Source organism: Bos indicus, chromosome 4 (assembly GCF_029378745.1).
Source record: "Bos indicus isolate NIAB-ARS_2022 breed Sahiwal x Tharparkar chromosome 4, NIAB-ARS_B.indTharparkar_mat_pri_1.0, whole genome shotgun sequence".
NCBI lineage: Eukaryota > Metazoa > Chordata > Mammalia > Artiodactyla > Bovidae > Bos > Bos indicus.
The window spans coordinates 1,332,336-1,352,850 of NC_091763.1; positions in this window are offsets into that span (position 1 = coordinate 1,332,336).

Consider the following 20,515-nt stretch of genomic DNA (forward strand, 5'->3'; position numbering starts at 1 on the left):
AAATAACAATAAATAGGTGGAAATGGTTCCTATGATTGTCTGATTTAGGGCATAGTGTTAAAGAAAGCCTTAAAGTAGGCTTTCTGCTGTATAAATGACTGTACTGATTGGTTGAAAAGTAAAAACTCCAATCATTCTTTTAAGCATTTTTATGCAATTTAAACATTGACACTCTGGTATCTTGTAGTATAGAAGCAAACATGTTGATTTGAACATGAAATAATTGTATTATTAGGATCATGAGAAAACATATTCTTCTTCATTAAATGTGAGCAGATATAGGATTAAGATAACTTCAAATTCAGTTTAATGCAGAATTAAGCCCTTGGCAGAGGGCTTCAGGGCAGTGGTGTTATATACATGTATATGTATATAACACAGGTTATATTGGAATGCATGCATTCTCAGTTGCTTCAATCGTGTTTGACTCTTTGCAATCCAATGGACTGTGGCCTTCCAGGCTCCCCTGGTCTACAGAATTCTCCAGGCAAGAATACTTGAGTAGATTGCCATTTCCTTCTCCAGGGGTTATATTGGAATGGGCAGCTTTAATTTAGTACTAACTGTTGACAGTGATCTCTTTCCAGACAGTCTTAAGTTAGCAAGCTGCCTTCTAAAACTAAATAGGTAGGTCAGCATCTATGTTACCACTTTGATGGATAGAAATGGTCATTTCATATGAATCAACATGATTATGAGGATGCAGACAACAGAGGAATTTCTTTCTTAATTTTGCTATCCTTGTAGATACAACCATTTGACAAACGCACAAAATATTGAACTTTACCTTGAATTTCCTTATTTTTCTCAATTCCTAGTTTCATAAGTTGCTGATTATGCAATTTGAGGTAGAAAGTGTTTTGGTATATATATAAGCCAAATTTCTTCATTCTGTACATGAGATAGTATTGTGACTAATATTAGTGAATTTTTGTTAGACATAGGTTTGGTCCCTGGGATTGGGAAGATCCCATGGAAGAGGGAATGGCAACCCACTCCAGTATTCTTTCCTGGAGAGTCTCCAAGGACAGAGGAGCCTGGTGGGCTGCAGTCCATGAGGTCACAAAGAGTCAGCCAAGACTGAGTGACTAAGCACAAAGCAGCACAGTATATACCTTACAAAATGTTCTGCATAAAATATTATCTCCTTTAGTGTTTGTAAAGCCCTTATGACCTCAGGATTGTCATTACTTACATTTTACAGCTGGAACTAAAATCCAAATTTATTCAGCTTCTTTGTTCATGATCCTAACTGCTGAACTATAAAGCTACTATCAGAAAACCCAATGAGATAGGTTTCTAATATTAACCTCATTTCCTAGGTTAAAAAAGTAAAATCAAAAGAGGTTATGCCCTTACCCACGTCACATTTTCCACTCTGCTCCAATTCTATTCCCAGATGAGTCTGAAATAGATTTAAATGTCAGAGCCATGTTCCTTCCTATAAATATATATTTAATTCAAAATATTTTCTATTTATTCTTTCAATCACATCAGATGATAATGTCTTAATTACATGTAATTTTGTTAATCTTATTTGTCAATTAGGGATTTTAATATTACAAGTAATCAAAAAGATAAAAATGCAAACAAATTTAAACAAAAATTAATTGAACTGAATCACTCACAAAACTGTAAAGTCCATAGGAAGCGTAGGCTTTGAGATTGCTTTGATTTTGTACCTACAGCTTTGCAAAGACTGAGTTTCTTCCCCTCTTCAAGTGTCCCAGACATTTTTTTCTCCTAAGAGTGGATTCTCACATCTGGAAGGAAGATATGTGATGACAATTTCAGGCTTCAAGTTCACAACTTCTTGTAGCTTTTTTCAGATGATCAAGGATTGCTATTTCATGACAGTTTCAACAAATCTCCTTCACTGTTCAGTTTAATTGGATCAGATTTCAATTTCTTCTTCAATTCTTTTAGCCCTAAAAATTCTGTGTTTTGAATGGCTTACTCTTGATTATGTTAATTTAGATACTAAGAGTATTACTTTGATTGGATTGAAAGCAATGAGTGTTCAACCATGTAACTGGGTAAATGCCATTCTCCAACCTCATCCAACAAACAAGAGAAGATTACTATGTAACAGGAGAGGAGCAGCATGATTGTTGTTCAGGCACAAAATACTAGCAAACCTATGGCCCAAGAGACTCATATGTTGGTGATTCCTTAACTAAGGATATGCCCTCATATACCCAAGGGATCATTATATTTGTGTTCTTATGTTTTAACATTTTAATTATGAAATGTATACACTTTAATTATGAAATGTATACACTTAAAAGTGTATAAACATAAGTGTATGATGTCATTAATCATGACCAGAACCTTGGTATAATCTGTTGCTCAGTTAAATGAAAGCACCTTGAAACTGTGAAGCTATTCACATGCACCTTCATGATCACTACTCCTTCTAACTTCCCTAAAGTTTGCAATATATGTTATGACATTCATTTCCAATTCCTAAGCACTGTTACTCACTATCATCTGTGGGATTTGATGACAACTAAATTGTACAATGAAGGTGCTAGCTCTAAAAATTTATACTTTGTGTGTTGTTTGTATTCTGTTTAATGAAAATACCACAATATCTTTATATATACTACTATTAATGGATATTTGCAGTAGAATATATAAAGATATTGTGATATTTTCATGAAACAAATCCCTGATGATTATACAGTGGAAGGGACAAATAGATTCAAGGGATTAGATCTGATAGACAGATTGCCTGAAGTACTATGGATAGAGGTTCATGACATTGTACAGGAGGCAGTGATCAAGACCTTCCCTAAGAAAAAGAAATGCATAAAGGCAAAATGGTTGTCTGAGGAAGACTTACACATAACTGAAAAAGAAGAGAAGCTACAGGCAAAGGAGAAAAGGAAAGATATACCCATTTCAATTCAGAATTCCAAAGAACAGCAAGGAGAGATAAGAAAGCCTTCCTCAGTGATCAGTGCAAAGAAATAGAGGAAAGCGATAGAATGGGAAAGACTAGAGATCTCTTCAAGAAAATTAGAGATACCAAGGGACAATTTCATGAAAAGATGGCCACAATAAAGAGCAGAAATTCTATGGACTTAACAGAAGCAGAAGATACTAAGAAGAGGTGGCAAGAATACAGAACTGTACAAAAAGATCTTCATGACCCAGATGGCCATGTTGGTGTGATCACTCACCTAGAGCCATACATCCTGGAATGTGAAGTCAAGTGGGCCTTTGGAAGCAACACCACAAACAAAGCTAGTGTAGGTGATGGAATTCCAGTTGAGCTCTTTCAAATCATAAAAGGTGATGCTGTGAAAGTGCTGCAGTCAATATGCCAGCAAATTTGGAAAAGTCAGCAGTGGCCACAGGACTGGAAAAGGTCAGTTTTCCTTCCAATCCCAAAGAAAGGCAATGCCAAAGAAAGTTCAAACTACTGCACAGTTGCATTCATCTCATATTCTAGCAAAGTAATGCTCAAAATTCTGCAAGCCAGACTTCAACAATACATGAACCGTGAACTTCCAAATGTTCAAGTTGGATTTAGAAAAGGCAGAGAAATCAAAGATCAAATTCCAACATCTGCTGGACCATCGAAAAAGCAAGAGAATTCCAGAAAAAACCATCTACTTTTGTTTCATTGACTACACCAAAGCCTTTTACTGTGTGGATGAAAATAAACTAGAAAATTCTGAAAGAGATGGGAATACCAGACCACCTGACCTGCCTCCTGAGAAATCTGTATGCAGGTCAAGAAGCAACAGTTAGAACTGGACGTAGAACAAGAGAGAGGTTCCAAAATGGGAAAGGAGTATATCAAGGCTGTATATTGTCATCCTGCTTATTTAACTTATATGCAGAGTACATCAAGAGAAATGCCAGGCTGGATGAAGCACAAGCTGGAATCAAGATTGCCAGCAGAAATATCAATAACCTCAGATATGCAGATGACACCACCCTCACCCTTATGGCAGAAAGTGAAGAAGAACTAAAGGGCCTCTTGATGAAAAAAGAGAGTGAAAAAGTTGACTCAAAACTCAACATTCAGAAATTTAAGATCATGGCATCTGGTCCCATCACTTCATGGCAAATAGATGGGGAAACAATAGAAACAGTGACATACTTTATTTTTTTGGGCTCCAAAATCACTGCAGATGGTGACTGCAGCCATGAAATTAAAAGACACTCCTTGGAAGAAAAGCTATGATCAAACTAGACAGGATGTTAAAAACCAGAGGCATGACTTTGCCAACAAAAGTCCAACTAGTCAAAGCTATGGTTTGCCAGTAGTCACGTATGGATGTAAGAGTTGGACTCTAAAGAAAGCAAAACTAATACAATTATGTAAAGTTTAAAAATAAAATTTAAAAAAAATTGAAAAAAAAAAAAAAGAAAAGAAAGCTGAGCACCGAAGGATTGATCCTTTTGAACTGTGGTGTTGGAGAAGACTCCTGAGAGTCTCTTGGACTGCAAGGAGATCCAACCAGTCCATCCTAAAGGAAATTAGTCCTGAATATTCATTGGAGGGACTGATGCTGAAGCTGAAGCTCCAATATTTTGACTACCTGATATGAAGAAATGACTTTTTGGAAAACACCCTGATCTAGGAAGACTGAAGGCAGGAGGAAAAGGGGACAAAAGAGGGTGAGATGGTTGGATGGCATCACCTACTCGATGGACATGAGTTGTATGCTCCATGAGTTGGTGATGGACAGGGAAGCCTGGTGTGGTGTGGTCCTTGGGGTCACAAAGAGTCAGATATGACTGAGTGACTGAAATAAACTGAACTGTATGGATATTTGTGTAAACTCTCATCAACATTCTCAAATATGTCCTTGGCATATTCAGTACAGTTCAGTTCAGTTGCTCAGTCATGTCCAACTCCTTGCGACCCCAAGAATTGCAGCACACCAGTCCATCATCAACTAAAGGAGTTCACTCAGACTCACGTCCATCAAGTCAGTGATGCCATCCAGCCATCTCATCCTCTGTCGTCCCCTTCTCCTCCTGCCCTCAATCCCTCCCAGCATCAGAGTCTTTTCCAATGAGTCAACTCTTTGCGTGAGGAGGCCAAAGTACTGAAGCTTTAGCATCAGTCCTTTCCAAAGAAATCCCAGGGCTGATCTCCTTCAGAATGGACTGGTTGGATCTCCTTGCAGTCCAAGGGACTCTCAACAGTCTTATTCAACACCACAGTTCAAAAACATCAGTTCTTCAGCACTCAGCTTTCTTCACAGTTCAACTCTCACATCCATACATTACCACTGGAAAAATCATAGCCTTGACTAGACGGACCTTTGTTGGCAAAGTAATGTCTCTGCTTTTCAATATCCTATCTAGGTTGGTCATAACTTTTCTTCCAAGGAGTAAGCATCTTTTAATTTCATGGCTGCAGTCACCATCTGCAGTGATTTTGGAGACCCCCAAAATAAAGTCTGACACTGTTTCCACTGTTTCCCATCTATTTCTCATGAAGTGATGGGACCAGATGCCATGATTTTCATTTTCTGTATGTTGAGCTTACAGCCAACATTTTCACTCTCCACTTTCACCTTCATCAAGAGGCTCTTTATTTCCTCTTCACTTTCTGCCATAAGGATGGTGTCATCTGCATATCTGAGGTTATTGATATTTCTCCTGACAATCTTGATTTCAGCTTGTGCTTCTTCCAGCCCAACATTTCTCATTATGTACTCTGCATATAAGTTAAATAAGCAGGGTGACAATATATAGCCTTGATGTACTCCTTTTGCTCTTTGGAACCAGTCTGTTCTTCCTTGTCCAGTTCTAACGGCTGCTTCCTGACCTGCATATAGGTTTCTCAAAGGCAGGTCAGGTGGTCTGGTATTCCCATCACTTTCAGAATTTTCCACAGTTTATTGTGATCCACACAGTCAAAGCCTTTGGCATAGTCAATAAAGCAGAAATAGATGCTTTTCTGGAACTCTCTTGCTTTTTCGTTGACCCAGTGGATGTTGGCAATTTGATCTCTGGTTCCTCTGCCTTTTCTAAAACCAGCTTGAACATATGGTTCACGTATTGGTGAAGCCTAGCTTGGAGAATTTTGAGCATTTCTTTATTAGCATGTGAGATGAGTACAATTGTGCGGTAGTTTGAACATTTTTGGCATTGACTTTCTTTGGGATTGGAAGGAATATGGACCTTTTCCAATCCTGTGGCCACTGCTGAGTTTTCCGAATTTGCTGGCATATTGAGTGCAGCACCTTCACAGCATCATCTTTCAGGATTTGAAATAGCTCAAATGGAATTCCATCACCTCCACCAGCTTTGTTCGTAGTGATGCTTTCTAAGGTCCACTTGACTTCACATTCCAGGATGTCTGGCTCTAGGTGAGTGATCACACCAACGTGATTATCTGGGTCATGAAGATCTTTTTTGTACAGTTCTTCTGTGTATTCTTGCCACCGCTTCTTAATATCTTCTGCTTCTGTTAGGTCCATACCATTCTGTCCTTTATCGAGCCCATCTGTGCATGAAATGTTCCCTTGATATCTCTAATTTTCTTGAAGAGATCTCTAGTCTTTCCCATTCGGTTATTTTCCTCTATTTCTTTGCATTGATAGCTGAGGAAGGCTTTTTTATCCCTTTTTGCTATTCTTTGGAACTCTGCACCCAGATGCTTATATCTTTCCTTTCTACTTTGTTTTTTACTTTTCTTCTTTTTGCAGCTATTTGTAACACCCCCTCAGACAACCATTTTGCTTTTTTTGCATTTCTTTTCCATGGGGATGGTCTTGATCCCTGTCTCCTGTACAATGTCATGAACCTCCCACTATAGTTCGTTGGGCACTCTATCAGATCTAGGCCCTTAAATCTATTTCTCACTTCCACTGTATAATCATAAGGGATTTGATTTAGGTCATACCTGAACTAGTGGTTTTCCCTACTTTCTTCAATTTACATCTGAATTTGGCAATAGGGAGTTTATGATCTGAACCACAGTCAGGTCCTGGTCTTGTTTTTGTTGACTGTATAGAGTTTCTCCATCTTTGGCTGCAAAGAATATAATCAATCTGATTTCAGTGTTGACCATCTGGTGATGTCCATGTGTAGCCTTCCCTTGTGTTGTTGGAAGAGGGTATTTGCTATGACCAGTGCATTTTCTTGCCAAAACTCTATTGGTCTTTGCCCTGCTTCATTTCATATGCCAAGGCCAAATTTGCCTGTTACTCCAGGTGTTTCTGGATTTCCTCCTTTTGCATTCCAGTCCCCTATAATGGAAAAGATATCATTTTGGGGTGTTAGTTCTTAAAGGTCTTGTAGGTCTTTATAGCACCGTTCAACTTCAGCTTCTTCAACATCACTGGTTGGAGCATAGACTTGGATTACTGTGATATTGAATGGTTTGCCTTGGAAACGAACAGAGATCATTCTGTCTTTTTTGAGATTGCATCCAAGTATTGCATTTCGGACTCTTTTGTTGGCCATGATGGCTACTCCATTTCTTCTAAGGGATTCCTGCCCACAGTAGTAGATATAATGGTCATCTGAGTTAAATATATCCATTCCAGTCTATTTTAGTTTGCTAATTCCTAGAATGTCAACGTTCACTCTTGCCGTCTCCTGTTTTACCACTTCCAATTTGCCTTGATTCATGGATCTATCATTCCAGGTTCCCATGCAATATTGCTCTTTACAGCATCAGACCTTGCTTCTATCACCAGTCACATCCACAACTGGGTATTGTTTTTGCTTTGGCTCCATCCGTTCACTCTTTCTGGAGTTATTTCTCCACTGATCTCCAGTAGCATATTGGGCACCTACTGACCTGGGGAGTTCCTCTTTCAGTATCCTATCATTTTGCCTTTTCATACTGTTCATGGGGTTCTCAAGGCAAGAATACTGAAGTGGTTTGTCATTCCCTTCTCCAGTGGACCACATTCTGTCAGACCTCTCCAGCATGACCTGCCTATCTTGGGTGGCCTCATGGGCATGGCTTAGATTCACTGAGTTAGACAAGGCTGTGTTCCTAGTGTGATTAGTTTGACTAGTTTTCTGTGAGTATGATTTCAGTGTGTCTTCCCTCTGATGCCCTCTTACAACACCTACCGTCTTACTTGGTTTTCTCTTACTTTGAATATGGGGTATCTCTTCATGGCTGCTCCAGCGAAGTGCAGCTGCTGCTCCATACCTTGGATGAGGGGTATCTCCTCACCGCCACCACTCCTGACCTTTAACAGCTCCTCTAGGCCCTCCTGAGCCCGCACAGTCACTGTTCCTTGGACGTGGGGTTGCTGTTCCCAGCCGCCGCCCCTGGTCTCGGACATGGGGTAGCTCCTCTCTGCCGTTCCTGCGCCGTCCCAGCCTGGCACTCTGGGCCTTCATTTCTTTTTAAAGAATACTTTTTATTTATTTGACTGCCTCAGGTGTTAGTAGAAGCACACAAGATCTTCGTTGTGCAGGGATTCTCTATCTACAGAACACTTGGGTTAAGCAGCTTCAATTCTTGGGCCTAATTGCCTAGAGGCATGTGGGATTCTGTTTCTTCAGCCAGGGACCTAACTCAAGTTCCTTGTGTTTTGAGGCACATTCTTAACCACTGGATCCCGGGAGAAATTCTTGCCTTTATTTCTGTCAGATTTATACCTTTACATTTATTGGGTCATTGAAAATGTATCTGTTCATACATTAAGTATGGTCAAATGTTTTTCCAAGATAATTGGACCAAATTATAGTCCTGCTAGCAGTGGCTAAGTTTCTCTTCTTCCACACTCTTGCTAAGTCATGACATTGCTAGTTAATTTCACACCATTACATGCCAATTTCAGCCACTCTAGTAAGTATTCACCAGTGATATCTCACTGCAGCTTTACCTTTCATGTCCTTAGTTATAAGTAAAATTTATTGATCTTTTTGTATGTTCTCTTTTGTTAAATGATGGTTGAAGTCTCTTACACATTTTTCAATTGAGTTGTTTGATTCTTATGTATTTAGAATTTATTACACATTATGTTATGACCTTCTTGACATTCGTTTTTTAAATTGCAAATATATTCTCTTGCTCTGTGATTTAATTTTTACAGCCTAATAATGTCTTTTGACAAAGAATTTTTAATGATGTAGTTAAGCATATTAAATTTTAAAGTTATATTTGTTGTTTTTTGTGTTATATAAAATAGTTTACCCAGTGATAGATGAAAAAAATATTCATTTATTTGTTAAGCTTTATTATTTTTGATATATGTAGCTATAACCAGTTTGGAATTTTATCCAATGTTGGAGTACCATTTAATGAAAACAGTCCTTTATATCTTGGCTAAATAAACACGTGGGTACAGATATCTCTACAAAATAGTGATCTCATTTACTTTGAAAATATACCCAAGAGTAAAATTACTAGATCATATCATAGTTCTCTTTTTCATTTTCTGAGGAACCTTCATACTAGTTTCCATAGTGGTTGGATTAATTTACATTCCCAGCAACAGTGTACAAGGGTTTCCTTTTCATCACATTCTTGCCAACATTTTATCTCTTGTTGTTTTGATATAACCATTCTAACAGGTGTGAGTGATATCTCATTGTGGTTCTAATTTGCATTTCCCTGATGATCAGTAGTGTTGAGAACCTCTTCACTTACTTATTGGGCTTTTTGAATATCTTTTAAAAGGAAATGGTTATTTAGGTTCATTCCAGCATTATTTACAATAACCAGGACAAGGATGGAATGACCTAAATGTTCACTGATGGATTAATGAGTAAATAAAATGTGAATATGTGTGTGTGTGTGAAATTCAACCATAAAAAGGACATTCTGTCATTTTCAACAATATGGATGATTCTGAAAAGTATTGAGCATTATTCTAAGCAAAATTCAGACAGAGAAAGTCAAAATACTGTATGAACTCACTTAAGAAAATAGCTCATAGTAAGAGAGAACAGATGGGTGGTTACCAAAGATTGGGTCAGAGGTGAGGGGAATAGAAAATGGCTGAAAATAGTCAAAGAGTAGGAAATTTTAGTTACAAGATAAAAAAGTTCTGACATGCACAGTGTGGTGATTGTAGTTAATAATGTATTGAATATTTGGAAGTTGCAAAGAGAGTACATTTTAAAAGTTTTTGTCACAAGAAAATAAATGTAACAACTGAAAGTGAAAGTCAGTCAGTTGTGTCAACTCTTTGCAACCTCATGGACTATACAGTCATGGAATTCTTTAGGCCAGAATACTGGAGTGGGTAGCCTTTCATTTTCCAGGGGATTTTTCCAACCCAGGACTCAAACCCAGGTCTCCCACATTGCAGCCAGATTCCTTACCAGCTGAACCAGGGAAGCCCAAGAATCCTGGAGAGGGCAGCCATTCCTTCAACAGCAGATATTTGACAGTCAATTCCTAGGCAGGTTGATAAGAAGTCTGGGGTGTCCGAAGAGGAGAAAGAGGTCTGGGGCTCTTGGAGCAGAGATAGGGGTCTGAGGTTCTCAAGGAGGAGGAAAGGACAAACTTTTTTTTTTTTTTTTTCTCTCACTCTCTATATTCCTTAGTCTTAGTCACATAAAACGCTTTTTTCTTTAAGCAGGGAACTGATGATTACACAACAAACAACTCAGTTTAAACTTTGTACTGAGGATTAGATAACAATGTATCCTGCTCCAGGACAGTTTCTCCTTCCTGAAAAATTCTGGCTAATCCTATGATTTGCAAGAGGGCATCAGAGGACAGACTCATTGAAACCATACTCACAGAAAAATAGTCAATCTAATCACACTAGGACCACAGCCTTGTCTAACTCAATGAATCTAAGCCATGCCCATGGGGCCACCCAAGACAGGTGGGTCATGCTGGAGAGTTTGACAGAAGAATGTGGTCCACTGGAGAAGGGAATGACAAACCACTTCAGTATTCTTGCCTTGAGAACCCCATGAACAGTATGAAAAGGCAAAATGATAGGATACTGAAAGAGGAACTCCCCAGGTCAGTAGGTGCCCAATATGCTACTGGAGATCAGTGGAGAAATAACTCCAGAAAGAGTGAAGTGATGGAGCCAAAACAAAAACAATACCCAGTTGTGGATGTGACTGGTGATAGAAGCAAGGTCTGATGCTGTAAAGAGCAATATTGCATGGGAACCTGGAATGATAGATCCACGAATCAAGGAAAATTGGAGTGCTCAAACAAGAGATGGCAAGAGTGAACGTCGACATTCTAGGAATCAGTGAACTAAAATGGACTGGAATGGGTGAATTTAACTCAGACGACCATTATATCTACTACTGTGGGCAGGAATCCCTCAGAAGAAATGGAGTAGCCATCATGGCCAACAAAAGAGTCTGAAATGCAATACTTGGATGCAATCTCAAAAAAGACAGAATGATCTCTGTTCGTTTCCAAGGCAAACCATTCAATATCACAGTAATCCAAGTCTATGCCCCAACCAGTAACGCTGAACAAGCTGAAGTTGAACGGTGCTATAAAGACCTACAAGACCTTTAAGAACTAACACCCCAAAACAATGTCCTTTCCATTATAGGGGACTGGAATGCAAAAGGAGAAAATCCAGAAACACCTGGAGTAACAGGCAAATTTGGCCTTGGCATATGAAATGAAGCAAGGCAAAGACTAATAGAGTTTTGGCAAGAAAATGCACTGGTCATAGCAAATACCCTCTTCCAACAACACAAGAGAAGACTCTACACATGGACATCACCAGATGGTCAACACTGAAATCAGATTGATTATATTCTTTGCAGCCAAAGATGGAGAAACTCTATATAGTCAACACAAATAAGACCAGGACCTGACTGTGGTTCAGATCATGAACTCCTTATTGCCAAATTCAGACGTAAATTGAAGAAAGTAGGGAATACCACTAGACCATTCAGGTATGACGTAAATCAAATTCCTTATGATTATACAGTGGAAGTCAGAAATAGATTTACGGGACTAGATGAACTATGGACAGAAGTTCGTGACATTGTACAGGAGACAGGGATCAAGACCATCCCCATGGAAAAGAAATGCAAAAAAGCAAAATGGCTATCTGGGAGGCCTTACAAATAGCTGTGAAAATAAGAGAGGCAAAAAACAAAGGAGATAAGGAAAGATAAAAATATCTGAATACAAAGTTCCATAGAATAGCAAGAAGAGATAAGAAAGCCTTCCTTAGCGATCAATGCAAAGAAATAGAGGAAAACAATCAAATGGGAAAGATTCGAGATCGCTTCAATAAAATTAGAGATACTAAGGGAACATTTCATGCAAAGATGAGCTCGATAAAGGACAGAAATGGTATGGACCTAACAAAAGCAGAAAATACTAAGAAGAGGCGGCAAGAATACACAGAAGAACTGTACAAGAAAAGATCTTCACGACCCAGATAATCATGTTGGTGTGATCACTCACCTAGAGTCAGACATCCTGGAATGTGAAGTCAAGTGGGCCTTAGAAGCATCACTATGAACAAAGCTAGTGGAGGTAATAGAATTCCAGTTGAACTATTTCAAATTCTGAAAGTTGATGCTGTGAAAATGCTGCACTCAATATGCCAGCAAATTTGGAAAACTCAGCAGTGACCACAGATCTGGAAAAGATCAGTTTTCATTCCAATCCCAAAGAAAGCAATGCCTGAGAATGCTCAAACTATTGCACAATTGCACTCATCTCACACGCTAGTAAAGTAATGCTCAAAATTCTCCAAGCCAGGCTTCAGCAACACCTGAACCGTGAACTTCCAGATGTTCAGGCTGGTTTAGAAAAGGCAGAGGAACCAGAGGTCAAATTGCCAACATCCACTGGATCAACAGAAAAGCAAAAGAGTTCCAGAAAAGCATCTATTTCTGCTTCATTGACTATGCCAAAGGCTTTGACTGTGTGGATCACAATAAACTGGAAAATTCTGAAAGAGATAGGAATACCAGACCATCTGACCTGCCTCTTGAGAAACCTATATGCAGGTCAGGAAGCAACAGTTAGAACTGGGCATGGAACAACAGACTGGTTCCAAAGAGCAAAAGGAGTACGTCAAGGCTGTATATTGTGACCCTGCTTATTTAACTTATATGCAGAGTACATAATGAGAAATGTTGGGCTGGAAGAAGCACAAGCTGGAATCAAGATTGTCAGGAGAAATATCAATATCCTCAGATATGGAGATGACACCACCCTTATGGCAGAAAGTGAAGAGGAACTCAAAAGCCTCTTGATGAAAGTGAAAGAGGAGAGTGAAAAAGTTGGCTTAAAGTTCAACATTCAGAAAATGAAGATCATGGCATCTGGTCCCATCACTTCATGGGAAATAGAAGGGGAAACAATGGAAACAGTGTCAGACTTTATTTTGGGGGGGCTCCAAAATCACTGCAGATGGTGACTGCAGCCATGAAATTAAAAGACGCTTACTCCTTGGAAGAAAAGTTATGACCAACCTAGATAGGATATTGAAAAGCAGAGACATTACTTTGCCAACAAAGGTCCATCTAGTCAAGGCTATGATTTTTCCAGTGGTAATGTATGGATGTGAGAGTTGGACTGTGAAGAAAGCTCAGTGCTGAAGAACTGATGCTTTTGAACTGTAGTGTTGGAGAAGACTGTTGAGAGTCCCTTGGACTGCAAGGAGATCCAACCAGTCCATTTTGAAGGAGATCAGCCCTGGGATTTCTTTGGAAGGAATGATGCTAAAGCTGAAACTCCAGGACTTTGGCCACCTCATGCCAAGAGTTGACTCATTGGAAAAGACTCTGAGGCTCAGAGGTATTGTGGGCAGGAGGAAAAGGGGACAACAGAGGATGAGATGGCTGGATGGCACACTGACTCGATGGATGTGAGTCTGAATAAACTCCAGGAGTTGGTGATGGACAGGGAGGCCTGGCATGCTGTGATTCATGGGGTCACAAAAAGTCAGACACGACTAAGCAACTGAACTGAACTGAACTGAATTCTATTATCTTAAAATTTAAATTATGGAAGTGGGTCTAGTGAGATCTTTACAACCTTGAGATATTCTTTTGGTTTATTGTAATAAGTAAATAAAAGAGTATATAACTCCCTTGCTAACACTAGCGAAGGGGGCACTCTCCATCCACTTCTGCTGTCTGTGTCAGAAGCTTTCTCTGTCCTTCTTCTTACTTTGATAAAAGTCTGCTACACAAAAGCTCCTGAGTAATCAAGCCTGGTCCCTGGTCCCTAGGCTAAATTTTCTTCTTCTTAGATCAAAAATTGGACATCATTGACCTTAAGCTATCATCTTTCCAACCCAGGAATTGAACTGGGGTCTCTTGCATTGCAGGCAGATTCTTTACCAACTGAGCTATCAGGGAAGCCTGAAATTAAAAGACACTTGCACCTTGGAAGGAAATCTATGACCAACCTAAACAACATATTCAAAAGCAGAGACATTAGTTTGCTGGCAAAGGTCCATGTAGTCAAAGCTATGTTTTTTCTTGCAGTCATGTATGGATGTGAGAGTTGGACCATAAAGAAGGCTGAATGTCAGAAGAATTGATGCTTTTGAACTGTGGTGTTGGAGAAGACCCTTGAGATTCCCTTGGACTGCAAGGAGATCAAATCTGTTGATCCTAAATGAAATCAACCCTGAATATTCTTTGGAACGGCTGATGCTGAAACTGAAATTACAATACTTTGGGCCACCTGATGTGAAGAGCTGACTCATTTGAAAAGACCCTGGTGCTGGGAAAGATTGAAGGCAGGAGGAGAAAGGGATGACAGAGGATAAGCTGGTTGGATGGCATCACCGACTTGATGGACATGAGTTTGAGCAAGCTCTGGGAGATGGTGAAGGACAGTCTGACGTGATGCAGTTCATAGGGTCACAGATAGTCAGACACAACTGAGCAACTAACTGAATAACAATGTATGTAAGGTAATGAATGTTAGCTAAACTTACTATTGTGGTAATTTTATATACAATTATCAAATCATTATTTTGAACAGTTTCAACATACAATGTTACAGGAGAAGAAAAAAAAAATTCTCCAATATTCTGTGTTGCTGATTTCTTCATAAATCTATATTCATCTACATGTGAATCTATTTGGAGAGTCTCAGTTCTTCTCTATTGGTTCATTTGTTTCTCCTTGTTTTTGTTTTTATCAGCTCTTTAAATTTTGTAGGTTTGTAATAAGATTTCATATCAAGAAGACTTCATCCTCTCACTTTCATTTTCCATCAAAATTACCTTAAGTTTTCTTGGTCCTCAGAATTTTTATGTACATTTTGGAGTCAGCTTATTAGAGCTATTGGATGAAAATGCATCAAATCTATAGGTCAATATGAAGAAAATTGTCTTTCTTATAACACTGAAACTACCAATGCAAGAATGTGGTCTACTTTTCATTTTATGTCTTTAATTATTTCAATGTTATTTTGTAGTTTTCTTCACACTTTGCATCCAATATTAAAATGTTTCATTAAAATGCTTTTGACATTTTGAAACTATTGAAAATCATGTTTCTTAACTTCTCATTTTTAATTTTTTTTCGTGTATATGTCTATTATTTATAAATTGTCCCATATGCAATTATTAAATGCAATAATTCTATTAACTCATCTGTAAGTGAAATTGTCAGTTTACCCAATACACATCCTAAGGAATTTCACATATTTTTCATGCATCTCTTAGAGATACATGATTGCTTAATTTCATCCCTTTCAACATTCAGTCTCTCACCCATGTATTCATTTATTTATTTATTCTCTCTTTTTTAATTGTACTGACAAAACCCTCAAACAAAATGTGGATTTCAAGTGTTACAGTCAAACACCCTCATTTTGTTGTTGTCTCAAATTTAAAGCTTTCAACATTTCAGGTTTTTCAATATGCACTTTATCAGATTAAGAAAGTTCTTACCTCTTCTCAATTTGCTAAAAAGTTGTGTCATAAATGGAAATATATTTTTATCAAATAAATTTCCTTCATCTATTATGTGATCATGAAATTGTTCTTTCAATTTGCTTATGTAGAGACTATTTGATTACTACTATATGATTTACTTCTCCTTTTAGGTGGATCTTCTCTTTACTGGATCATTTCCTCCAGAGGTAATAATGAAAATAATAAACAACTAGCCAAACAGAGACACCAATGAATTAGAGTGGACACAGTCCGTAAGCAAGTAAAGTTGTAAGCGTCAGCTGAGCTCCATCTCTTACATAATCTGTACCCAGACTTGTTATCAGGCTTTTTTAAAAAAAAATACTACTTTTTTTATTTTTCATATTTTTAAAATTGATTTTGAATTGGAGGATAATTGCTTTACAATATTGTGTTGGTTTCTGCTATACAACAACAAGAATTAGCCATAGGCATACATATGTTTCCTCCCTCTTAAACCACCCTCCCACCTTCCAGTCCATTCCACTCCTCTATTTGTCACAGAGCACAGGGTTTGAGCTCCCAGCATCATACAGCAAATTTCCACTATCTATTTTACATATTGCAATGTATAAGCGTCAATGCTACTTTATCACTCTCTCTATTCATCACATCCTCTCTTCCCCTCCTGTGTCCACAAGTCTGTTCTCTATGCCTGTATCTCCATTGCTACACTGAAAATATGTTCATCAGTACCATCATTCTAGATTCCATATATATGCCTTAATATACAGTATTTTTCTCTTTCTGATGGACTTCCCTCTGTATGATAGGCTCGAGGTTCATTAATCTCATTACAACTGACTCATATGCATTCCTTTTCATGACTGTGTAATATTCCACTGTGTATATGTACCACTACTTCTTTATCCAGACATCTGTTGATGGATATCTAGGTTGCTTCCATGTCCTAGCTATTGCAAATAGTTCTGCAAAAAACACTACATGTGTCTTTTTAAGTTGTGGTTTCCTCAGTGTCTGTGCCCAAAAGTGGGAGTGCTGGATCATATGGCAATTTTATTTCTAGTTTTTTAAAGGAATCTCCAAAGTGTTATCCATAGTGTCTGTATCAATTTACATTCTCACCAACAGTGTAAGAGCATTCCCTTTTTTTCCACATCCTTTCCAGCATTTATTGTTTGTAGATATTTTGATGCTGGCCATTCTGATCCGTGTGAGGAGATACCTCGTTGTAATTTTGATTTGCATTTCTCTAATAATGAGCAATGTTGAGCATCTTTTCATGTGTTTATTAGCCATGTGCATGTTTTCTCAGAGAAGGCAATGGCAACCCACTCCAGTACTCTTGCCTGGAAAATCCCATGGATGGAGGAGCCTGGTAGGCTGCAGTCCCTGGGGTCACTGCGTGTTGGACAAGACTGAGCAGCTTCACTTTCACTTTTCACTTTCAGGTATTGGAGAAAGAAATGGCAACCCACTCCAGTGTTCTTGCTTGGAGAAGCCAGGGATGGGGGAGCCTGGTGGGCTGCCGTCTATGGGGTCGCACAGAGTTGGACATGACTGAAGTGACTTAGCAGCAGCAGTAGCAGCATGTCTTCTTTGGAGAAATGTCTGTCTAGATCTTCTGTCCACTTTTTGATTGGGTGGTTTGTTTTTCTGGTAGTGAGCTACGTAAGGTGCTTGTATATTTTGGAAATTAATCCTTTGTCAGTTGTTTAATTTGCTATTATTTTCTCCCATTCTGAGGATTGTCTTTTCTCCTTGTTTGTAGTTTCCTTCGTTGTACAAAAACTTTTTAAAATTAATTAGATCTCATTCGTTTATTTTTGTTTTTATTTCCATTAGTGTAGGATGTGGGACATAGAGAATGTTGCTGTGATTTATGCCACAGAGTGTTCTGCCTAGGTTTTCCTCTAAGAGTTTCATATTTCTGGTCTTTCATTTAGATTTTTAATCCATTTTGAGTTTATCTTTGTATATAGTGTTAGGAAGTGTTCTAGATCCATTCTTTTACACTTACTTTGTCCAGTTTTCCCAGCACCACTTAATTTACTACTTTTAATCCAGCTTCTCTTACCAAGTATAAGTGGAACTTGTTCATGCTATATTATTTTTTCATAGATAATTAAATTTCCTTTGTTAAACATTTATTTAACATTTTTGCACTCAATTTATAAGTAAGAGAGGACTTTATTTTTTAAATAATTGTATCAAGATTGAGAAGCAAAATATAAATATGAATTGGGGAGTGTTCACTTACTCCTTTATTAGTACAGATCATTGTGCAAGTTGAAAATGTTTTGTCCTTGCATGTTTGGTAGAGCTTGCCAGGGAAACCACTGAAAACTAGGGATTGTGTGTGTATGCACATGTGTGTATATGCTTGTCTGTGTGTATGTGTCTGTCTATCTGGGTGTGATTGCTTATTCAAATGAAAAATTATAAGCAAATTAAAATTTGCCTAGTTTTCACAAGTCAGTCTTAGTAAGAGAGGTTTGTAATTTCATATATATTTTAACTAATTGGGATGAAGATATAAACATCCATTTAATTTTATTTTGTTTTATAATTGCATGTGCTGAAGTGATGTACCCTTATTCATATCAGATATTGGTTACTTATATGTATTTCTACTCTCTTTGAATTTTATCTTATTTTCCCCCTATTTTTGAAGATTTTCAGACTCTTTTTTGTTCTAATATAAGCATATTAATTTAAAAATTACCCTCTAAACGTTTTTAGTTTACTACACTTTTTGGAGTGTGGCATTTCTCTTATTATTCAGTTCAGTTTTCTTTGATCTAGTGTTAATTAGAGTCTGTTTGGTGTTTAGTCACTAAATCATGTCTGACTCTTTGCAACCCTATGGATTGTAGCTTGCCAGGCTCCTCCATCCATGGGATTTACTAGGAAAGAACACTGGAATGAGTTGCCATTTTCTTCTCCAGTTTAAAGCCTGTATATTTCAATTAAAAAAAATCTATATTGTCTTATTTATTTCTAATTTAAATAAATTTGGGTCAAGGAATATGACCTAATAAATATTCAGAGATTTTTCATGTACTTGATCAGAATGTGTGTTTTATATTTGTGAGTCTGTTAGCCTGTTTATTAGGAACATTGATTGTACTGTTTAAATCTTAAATATTTTAGAAATAGTTTGTATTTTTTATTATATCAGATACTAAAAAAAAGAAAAATAAATCCCTCCATATGACTGTGGATTTGTTTTATCTGCTTGTATTTGTCAACTTCTGTGCTTTATTTATTTTGAGGTTATGTTTTTAGATGCATACTACTTTAGAATTGCAAAACATTTCTGCTGAATTAATTCTGATAAATGAGAACTTTTTTTATTTTTAATACTGTTATGCTTTCTGCTTAATTTTTTTTTCCTGAAATTAATATAAGTATTTCACTGTGGCTAAGTTTAAGTGATTATATCTTCTCTCTTTGATATTCAAGCATTCTTCATTGTTATGATTGAGGTATGTTTCATTAAACTAGCATAGAGTAATTAGTTTAGCTTTTTTATTCAGTCTAAGAATCGCCTTTTCATTGGAATTTTGAGTGTACTTCATATCCACTACAGATATTTAGATACTTCATTATAAATCTAACATCTTACTCTGCATTTTCTGATCCTGTGTTGTTCTCTCTTTCTCTGCCTGTTTCTGTAGTATATAAACCTGATTTATTCCATATACTTCTTCTGCCAAGATGAGGGCCCTATCCTGGTAGATTGGGAGGGGGTCTCAAGCATAGGTTAACATGGGAAAAGCCCCTTTTTTGGGATGCATGGAGGGGGACTAGCAGTTTTCTTGTTCCTCTCTGCTCCACATTATGGGGCTTGGGGAAATGGCTGCCCCATCATCCTTACCCAAGTGAGGGACATTTTTTGCTAAATTTATTTTCATTTTGGAAAATATATATACAAATACGTAGTTTTATATAAAAAGTAGAAGGAAAGAACTACAGATATAGTGGATATATATGTATACATGTATACTTACACACAAATACACATATATAGGCATACATAAATGTTTACATATAGGTATAGTTATTTACTAGCAAGATATTTGTATTATATTATTTTAATGTATTAACCAGTTAAAATTTAGGTATTAATGTGTTTATCTCCAATCACAATAATATGTTTTACTATTTTGATTATTTCCATTTCTTCCTGAATTTCTTGCTTTTTATCTGGAATTATATTTCTCTGCCTTAAGAAAAATATCTTGTAGTATATTCTTTATTGTGGATGGGATGTTTACAATTTCCTTCAGTGTGTTTTGTTTTTTTCCTTCCTTGAAAATGTTTGTATCTTTCATTCTTGAATATTTTTCCTAGTCTGGAGATTATTTTCTCACCACTTTAAACTGTTTGTGTTGTATTAGTTTCATTAGGAGTCAGATTAGTTAAAGTTTGTCCCTTCTAAGATAATCTGTTTTGCCTTTGGCTTCTTTAATAAATTTTTTCTCTGTAATTTTTTTATAATTATGTTACAAATGTTCTTAGATATGTTTTTATGCATTTTCAATTATCCTAACGCTTAGAGCCTCTTGACTCTATAGACTGCTGCCTTCTGATCAGCCCACATATGACCTATTCTCTATTCTCTCTCTTCTCCCTTTGTGGGGCTCCTACTAAAAGTCAATTAAATATTTGTCCGTTTTTCTCTTCGTATTCTCTTTGCTTGTCCTTTTAACTTC